This window comes from Triticum dicoccoides, chromosome 2A, assembly GCF_002162155.2.
Source record: "Triticum dicoccoides isolate Atlit2015 ecotype Zavitan chromosome 2A, WEW_v2.0, whole genome shotgun sequence".
NCBI classification, from domain to species: Eukaryota; Viridiplantae; Streptophyta; class Magnoliopsida; order Poales; family Poaceae; genus Triticum; species Triticum dicoccoides.
In genome coordinates, this window is record NC_041382.1 from 724,827,185 (window position 1) to 724,835,618 (window position 8,434).

Here is an 8,434-nt window from a genome sequence, read left to right on the forward strand (position 1 = left end):
TGCATGTCTTTTAACCCGACTGCAACTGGACTTTTTTGTTCTGTCAGAGGGGATGCCAGGAGAGGGGGCATGTCAGTTGCAAGCTCGACAACAGCCCCGCAACTGCAAGCGCCGCACCCGACCGTAACTGCATGTCCCCCAACATGGTTGCAACTAGACCTTTGTTTTGTTGGAGGGGGCGGCGGGAAAGGGAGTGAGCCAGTTACATGTCCGACACTAGAAATGCAACTGCAAGTGTCACACCTAGGCCTACAATTGCAAATGTCATCTCGGACTACACCTGCATGTTGCCCTGATGCCTACTGATTAAGACTTATTTAAATCTCAACCGACTGGACCGTATCCACACCCCATTATCTACTTTGTTTTTCTTATTTAATATCTTTTTATTTTTATTTTTTCTGTTTCTCTAAAAAGAGGTGTTTTGATTTTTTTAAACGTGACACACCAATCCAGTTGCACCTCCGCATCGCATGTGTAACTGAATATGATTGGCTCTCTTATTTTGTTAGTAGTACCATTGTCAATTTGTTGATGATAGCAAAATTACAAATAGATGAGACCCAATCTAAGAAAAAATGCAAGGTAAAACCATCATTAAATAATGCTAAACATTTTTCTAATTTCATGATGAATATTTTTAAACAATATTGTACATTTTCTAATGGCACTCTAATTTTTTTAAAATACATGATTAATATTTGTGAAAATGCATGAACATATTTCTTAAAAAAATATCATGACTAACGCTTACATTTTCTAGAAGCAAAAATAGTATAAATAAGAATGGAAGGAGAAAAATGAAAAGTAGCATGTTAAATTTTTTTGCATGAACAACAAGCTAATACATCCGGCCGGTGCACCACACGTTTTTTTAGGCAACTTTTTTTGAGGCAACGCCAGTGCACCACACGTAGTAATGAAGCAGCAGCACGGAACAAAAATACAGCCCAATCTCTGGCCCAACTCAGCTCAAAAACACACAAATCAAAGACAAACAGGGCAGCCCAAAAAGCAACCAGAGGTGACATGATATGGGCTGGACAATAAAGTAAAAAGAAACAGGTGACGTCAGCCGACTAGTCTCAATCGACTGAGACCTAGACAAACCCTTGACTTTTTGCTGCCACATGAAAACCATCAGAGAGCACCGATCTGAGCAGCAATCTCAGTTGGTGCAGTCGCGGGAGTGTTGCACCACCAAGACGAAGAAGCATCCACCACCTCATGAGCTCAGCTGCAAGCCATGTCCGAGGCTCTCTCCTCCTCCTATTCTGCGTGTTCCTGTTTCACCTTCATCTCGGAACACCAGCCTACGGCGCAGACATGTTCGACAGCGGTGGCGACGTCGCCGATGGCGAGACACTTGTCTCTGCCGGTGGGGCGTTCACCATGGGATTCTTCTCCCTTGGGGTGCCAGCGCGGAGGTACCTCGGGATATGGTTCTCCGTGTCGGAGGACGCCGTGTGCTGGGTGGCCAACCGCGACAGCCCACTCACTGGCACCTCCGGCGTGCTGGTGCTCGGCAACGCCGGGAGGCTCCTCCTGACGGACGGCGGTCAGGACCGGCGCCGCTTCCGCGGTGGTGCAGCTGCTGGAGTCCGGCAACCTGGTCGTGCGCGATCAGGCCAGCGGTGCCCACCTGTGGCAGTCGTTCGACCACCCGTCGAACACCTTGCTGCCCGGCATGAAGACCGGCAAGAACCTGTGGACGGGGGCCGAGTGGTACATCACGTCGTGGCGCTCGGCCACCGACCCGTCTCCCGGCCCCTACCGGCGCGGCACGGAGACGAAGGCGCTGCCGGAGAACGCGCTTTGGCACAACGGCGTCAAGAAGTACCGCACCGGGCCGTGGAACGGCGTCCCGGAGATGGCGTCGTACGCCGACATGTTCTCGTACCAGGTGACGGTAAGCCCCGGCGAGGTCACCTACGCCTACCACGCCAAGGCCGGGCCGCCGTTCTCGCGCGTGGTGGTGACCGACGCCGGGCGTGGAAGACCTTTTACAGCGCGCCGAGGGACGTGTGCGACGCGTACGGCCGGTGCGGCGCGTTCGGCCTGTGCGACGTCAACACGACGTCCACGTCGTTCTGCAGGTGCGTCAAGGGTTTCGACGGGTTTGCATGAGCACCATGGACGGGTTTGCGGTGGTGCGCGGCGTCAAGCTCCCGGACACGCACAACGTGTCCGGCGGACGCGGGCATCGGGCTGGAGGAGTGCCGGGAGAGGTGCCTCGCCGCGTGGCCTACGCCGCCGCCGACGCCCGAGGAGGAGGTGTTCGCCGTGTGGCTGCATTATTTGGTCGTATAACATCGTAGATATCCGGTACATGGACAAAGGAGAAGATTTATAATACCTTAGACTGGCAAGGTCTGAACTAGGTGAGGCCTCGGAATTTTTTGACTCTCTATGATGTGTAAAAAAACTCTCCATTTTACAGAAATTTCTCCCAATTTTTTCAGAATTTTTGAAAATTCTTTCGGATTTCATCTATCAATGTTCTTACCAGCATAGTACATAGTATCTGTCTAAAATTGGTTTGATTCTGGCCTGAAATTTTGAGGTCACAAATATTTCAGTACTCGCCATCGTGGAAATTTCATTGAAATATTGAACCTTACTCTCATTCAGCTGAGGTATTCACCATCGTGGAAATTTCATTGAAATATTCAACCTTATTTTCATTCAGCTGAAGATACGAGGACCAGGAAGATTAGTGTGGCAGTTAGGGCAGCCATTATAACCATATGTATCGTGTGTGTGGCGGTGTTCATTGTTCTCTTTGTGGCCTTGATAATTTGGAGGAAGAGGAGAAGCAGATTGTTGCGTGGCACGATGGTTGTTCATTGTTCTCTCTGGGTCCTACGAATGTCGCCTCCATTGATCTGGCCACCATCAAGACGGCAACAAGAAATTTCTCTACGAGGAATGTGACTGGTGAAGGCACTTTCGGCGTCGTCTACGAGGTCACATCACAACTTAATTCCCTTGTATATATTGTGACAGTAGCACAAATAATAAACACTGATTAACTACCTGAAATATAGGTTAGGGTTATCCTTCTTTTCGGGTAAAAAACCCAATGTCATCATGAAATTCATGACCTATCATACAATTTCAGGGTCAACTATCGAGTGATCATTCTCTTGTAAAAGGCTTACCCGGTAGAAAAGTCGCAGTCAAGAGGCTCAAAGTCTCCTCTCTACCCAACAGAGTCCTAAATGACTTCACAAGGGAAGTGGAGCTCGTGTCGGAGTTCCGGCATGACAATCTTGTCCGTCTACTCGCATATTGTAACGAAGGCAATGAGCGAATACTGATATACGAGTATGTACAGGACAAGAGCATGAATCTATACATATTTGGTATGTATTTCTTGCTAATCAAATTGGTAGAAGTGCAATTGCAAACATAATGATGATCTGATAACCATAAGTTGAACTATCTGTGAATGGTGGAACCGACAGGCACGCCCAGCGTACGGGTTTCACTCAATTGGATGAAGAGATTGGAGATAATTCGTGGGATAGCCCAGGGTGTCTGGTACCTTCACGATGGGTCAGGAAAAAATGTACTAGTTCATAGAGATCTCAAGCCATCCAACGTGCTGCTGGACCACCAGTGTTGGGCAAAGATAGCAGATTTCGGCACCGCGAAGCTGTTCCGCGATGATCAGACGGTAACACAAACAGTACTGATTACACCGTGAGAAACCTCACATATTCAGTCTATTTCATGCTCCGTATATCCTTAGCTATCACTTGATTATATGTTCTTTGACATCGGAACGGTGAATTAATGAGAGCACTGATATGCTAACATGACTGAGTTATGTGTAGGGGATACGTGCCGCCGGAGCACGCCAGGGATGGGGATATGATGCTGAAGTGCGACGTTTTCAGCTTCGGCGTTGTATTGCTGGAGACAATGAGCGGTCGCAGAAATAGTGATGTACTCGCTCCGTAAACTAATATAAAAGTGTATAGATCATTATTTTAGTGATCTAAACGCTTTTATATTAGTTTACAGAGGAAGTATCAAGTCTTATTACGCTTGTAACTACACTAGACTACACCCAAACCACATTACTACTCTTGTAACCTTATCTAGGAGATGAACCCGTTCAGATAAAGCATCGCATTTATCATGCTATTTTTTCATGGCCGGGCTGGTTGAGTTTTGAAGGCCTGGAAACTATGGAAGGAGCGCAGGGTGATGGATCTTCTGGACGTGACGGTGGTGCCGGCAAGGCATCGCTTGGATCCCGAGCTCTCGGGTGAGCTGCGGAGGTGCATTCAAATCGGCCTCCTATAAGTGCAACGGTTACCTGGTGATAGGCCTGCTGCATATAACTGCAATTTGTTTGGTAGCATGTGCATATTTTGACATGCTGGGCTAAGATCTTGTATGGTGTGTTGTATCTACTGAGGCATGTTGTGTTGACACATTGTTTGGTAGTCTGTACCCCAGGTAGATGTGGTTACCACAATATTTATGATATATGAAGAAATATTATTTTTGTGCACAATTCAATGATGTTTTAGCGGTAAAACAATATTGTACCAATATTTAAACAATATTTGAACATGGGAAAATATTTTGGCAATACATAATGCTCTGTTTCAATGTAGGCGTTCAAAAACTTGTCGTTCAATTGGCTGCAATGCCAATTATCCCAGACATTGATATTGAGCTTCAATGCCAATTCAAATTTTTGGATATGATGTATTTGGAATTTGGAATCTGCAAGGATGCCAAAATAAATTGCTACCTACAATATAATTGAAGGAAATATGCCCTAGAGGCAATAATAAAGTTATTATTTATTTCCTTATATCATGATAAATGTTTATTATTCATGCTAGAATTGTATTAACCGGAAACATAATACATGTGTGAATACATAGACAAACAAAGTGTCAGTAGTATGCCTCTACTTGACTAGCTCGTTAATCAAAGATGGTTATGTTTCCTAACCATGAACAATGAGTTGATTAACGGGATCACATCATTAAGTGAATGATCTGATTGACATGACCCATTCCATTAGCTTAGCACCCGATCGTTTAGTATGTTGCTATTGCTTTCTTCATGACTTATACATGTTCCTATAACTATGAGATTATGCAACTCCCGTTTGCCGGAGGAACACTTTGGGTGCTACCAAACGTCACAACGTAACTGGGTGATTATAAAGGAGTACTACAGGTGTCTCCAAAGGTACATGTTGGGTTGGCGTATTTCGAGATTAGATTTTGTCACTCCGATTGTCGGAGAGGTATCTCTGGGCCCTCTCGGTAATGCACATCACTTAAGTCTTGCAAGCATTGCAACTAATAAGTTAGTTGCGGGATGATGTATTACAGAACGAGTAAAGAGACTTGCCGGTAACGAGATTGAACTAGGTATTGGAATACCGACGATCGAATCTCGGGCAAGTAACATACCGATGATAAAGGGAACAACGTATGTTGTTATGCGGTCTGACCGATAAAGATCTTCGTAGAATATGTAGGAGCCAATATGGGCATCCAGGTCCCGCTATTGGTTATTGACCGGAGACGTGTCTCGGTCATGTCTACATTGTTCTCGAACCCGTAGGGTCCGCACGCTTAAGGTTTCGATGATAGTTATATTATGAGTTTATGAGTTTTGATGTACCGAAGGAGTTCGGAGTCCCGGATGAGATCGGGGACATGACGAGGAGTCTCAAAATGGTCGAGACCTAAAGATTGATATATTTGACGACTATATTCGGACATCGGAAAGGTCCCGAGTGATTCGGGTATTTTTCGGAGTACCGGGTAGTTACGGGAGAAGCAATGGGCCTTGATGGGCTTTAGTGGGAAGAGGAGAAAGGGCCAAGGGGCTGCTGCGCCCCCCCTCCCCTCTAGTCCGAATTGGACTAGGGAAAAGGGGGCCGGCCACCTCTCCTTCTCCTCCACTTCCTTCTCCCTTCCTCCCCTCTTGGTGGACTCCTACTAGGACTTGGAGTCCTAGTAGGACTCCACATCCTGGCCGCACCTAGCCTTGGCCGGCCTCCTCCTCCTCCATCCTTTATATACTGAGGCAAGGGGCACCCCATAGACACAAGTTGATCCACATGATCTATTCCTTAGCCGTGTGCGGCGCCCCCAGCCACCATAGTCCTCAATAATATTGTAGCGGAGTTTAGGCGAAGCCCTGCTGCAGTAATACATCAAGATCGTCACCACGCCGTCATGCTGACAGAACTCCTCCCCGACACTTTGCTGGATCGAAGTCCGGGGATCGTCATCGAGCTGAACGTGTGCTAGAACTCGGAGGTGTCGTAGTTTCGGTGCTTGATCGGTCGGGTCGTGAAGACGTACGACTACATCAACCAAACGCTTCCGTTGTCGATCTACTAGATATGTAGATCACACTCTCCCCTCTCGTTGCTATGCATCACATGATCTTGCATGTGCGTAGGAAAATTTTGAAATTACTACGTTCCCCAACAATAATTGCCATGGTAAGTCTAGTATATCTGCCATGGTAAGGCCATGGTAAGTCCAGTATATTTGACATGGTAAGTCTAGTAAATTTGCCATGTTAAGTCTACTAAAAATTTGCCATGGTAAAAAAATGAAATAAAAAAATTTGTAATTTCCGGAGAATTGCCATCATGCATAAATACTACTTGCCATGATGCTCTAATAACAAATCATGTAGCATAATTGCCAAGGTGTCTACAAAAATGCACACAATATAATTAATAAAAAATGCCATGATCTAAAAAAGAATAAATTTGATATGGTACCTAAATTGAAATTTTAATTATCTGAATTAGTAAAATTTGCCATTGGTAAAATAAATAAAATTGCCATGGAACCTACAAAGATAAACTACCATGGTGTAGTTAAGAAATTGGCGTGGTGTAACTAATAAATTTGCCATGCCCGAACTAATATAATTGCCTGTGTCTAAGTAGTAAACTTGCCATGGTAGTTTTTTGACAAAAACCTTTCCATATATTAATTAAGTAAAATATTATTAAAATCATTCATTACAGCAAACGGCATGCAGGCCGAACAACTATTAAAAAGAAGACCGTCTTATCTATAACTTGCCATGGTACTGAAATTGCCATGTAACTATTACGGAAACAACAAACTAAGGCGTAGCTTAGTGGTGGAAAGGAAATGATGTCTTCCCACTCACCTAGGTTCAAGGCATGATACTTGTAATTTGAGCTTGTTGCACCAATTATACTGTAGAGAACTCCTTTACAGTCTTCGTATCAAAAAAAATTATTAGAGAAACAATTTGTTTCTAAATTTCAATTTCTTTATGAAAATGGCATGTACCTAGAATATATTTGCTTCGGAAAATGCCATGTATTTAGAATAAATTTGTTTATAAAAATGTCAGGTACCTAGAATAAATTTGTCTATAAAAAAAGTTATGCATTGAAACAGTTAGCATGTGAAAATGCCATGTACCTAGAATAAATATGTTCCATAGTTTTATGAATATTGCCATGGATGTATAACATTTGAATGAATCTACACAAGAATGTTCAACTTCGTAGCTTTTGAATCAATGCATTGGAGAATGGAACCAGGAAAAAAGGAGCAGAGGCAGCATACTCAACATGCCGCTAAAAATGGCCGTGCCGCTGCGCGCCCCATGCCCGAGACGCCTCCGGCCGCTCCCGCCCCAACTCGCCTGCCGTGCTACCGAGGCCACCTCCATCAGCGTCGATCCTTCGAGCTCTGACACTGCCGAGCTCCCCGTTGCCTAGCAGAGAGAGCGGCGCGCGGTGTCGAAGGAGCCGACGGGCAATGGGTGTGATGGAGTTGCGACTATGCATTTGAGAAAGAGGACCGACGGGTGGGGAATTGTGGCAAATGTGGTGGACAAGGTGAGCGAGTGAGCCATTCGCACTCGAGTTGTTCCAAGCGAACTCTCCTAAAACCGTTATGTGGCAATTTTTCTCACATCAAGATTAGGAATTCCAAACATCTGGTAAACCAAAAACAGTCTAAACATGAAAGGATTTCCAAAATTGATCATAGATAATTCTAGCAATTGCCAATAAATCGAGGCCTTTTACCAATTCGATGGTAAGAAATATGGGGACTACTCACAATAAACTGGTGATTGAGCGGATATTTCCGCGGCAGGCTTCTGATTCATACTTCAAATTTCTTGCCCTCCTGCTGCATTGAGACCCGCTTGCTAGGAGTCGGGACTGCAACCGCCTTGGGCTTCTGCTGGACGCACTTCTAGCTGCTCCGCGACGTAGGGATGCTTGTTAGGTTGACACTCGGTGGCTTTGTTTTCTCTTTCTTTTCTGCTTCTTGGGCACGGTTGTGATGTTGCCCCAGCAATCTTCTTAGTGTGGGTGCTTGGAACTTGCTTGTGTGGATTCATGCTTTATCTATGAAGCGGGGCGGAAGCCTATTGAGAG

The 8,434-nt window shown here is 45.2% G+C and overlaps 1 pseudogene; it reads left to right on the forward strand.

The window, feature by feature from the left end:
* The first annotated feature begins 1,326 nt into the window (after positions 1–1,326).
* On the forward strand, positions 1,327–7,765 carry LOC119358215 (annotated as a pseudogene).
* Positions 7,766–8,434: the final 669 nt, after the last annotated feature.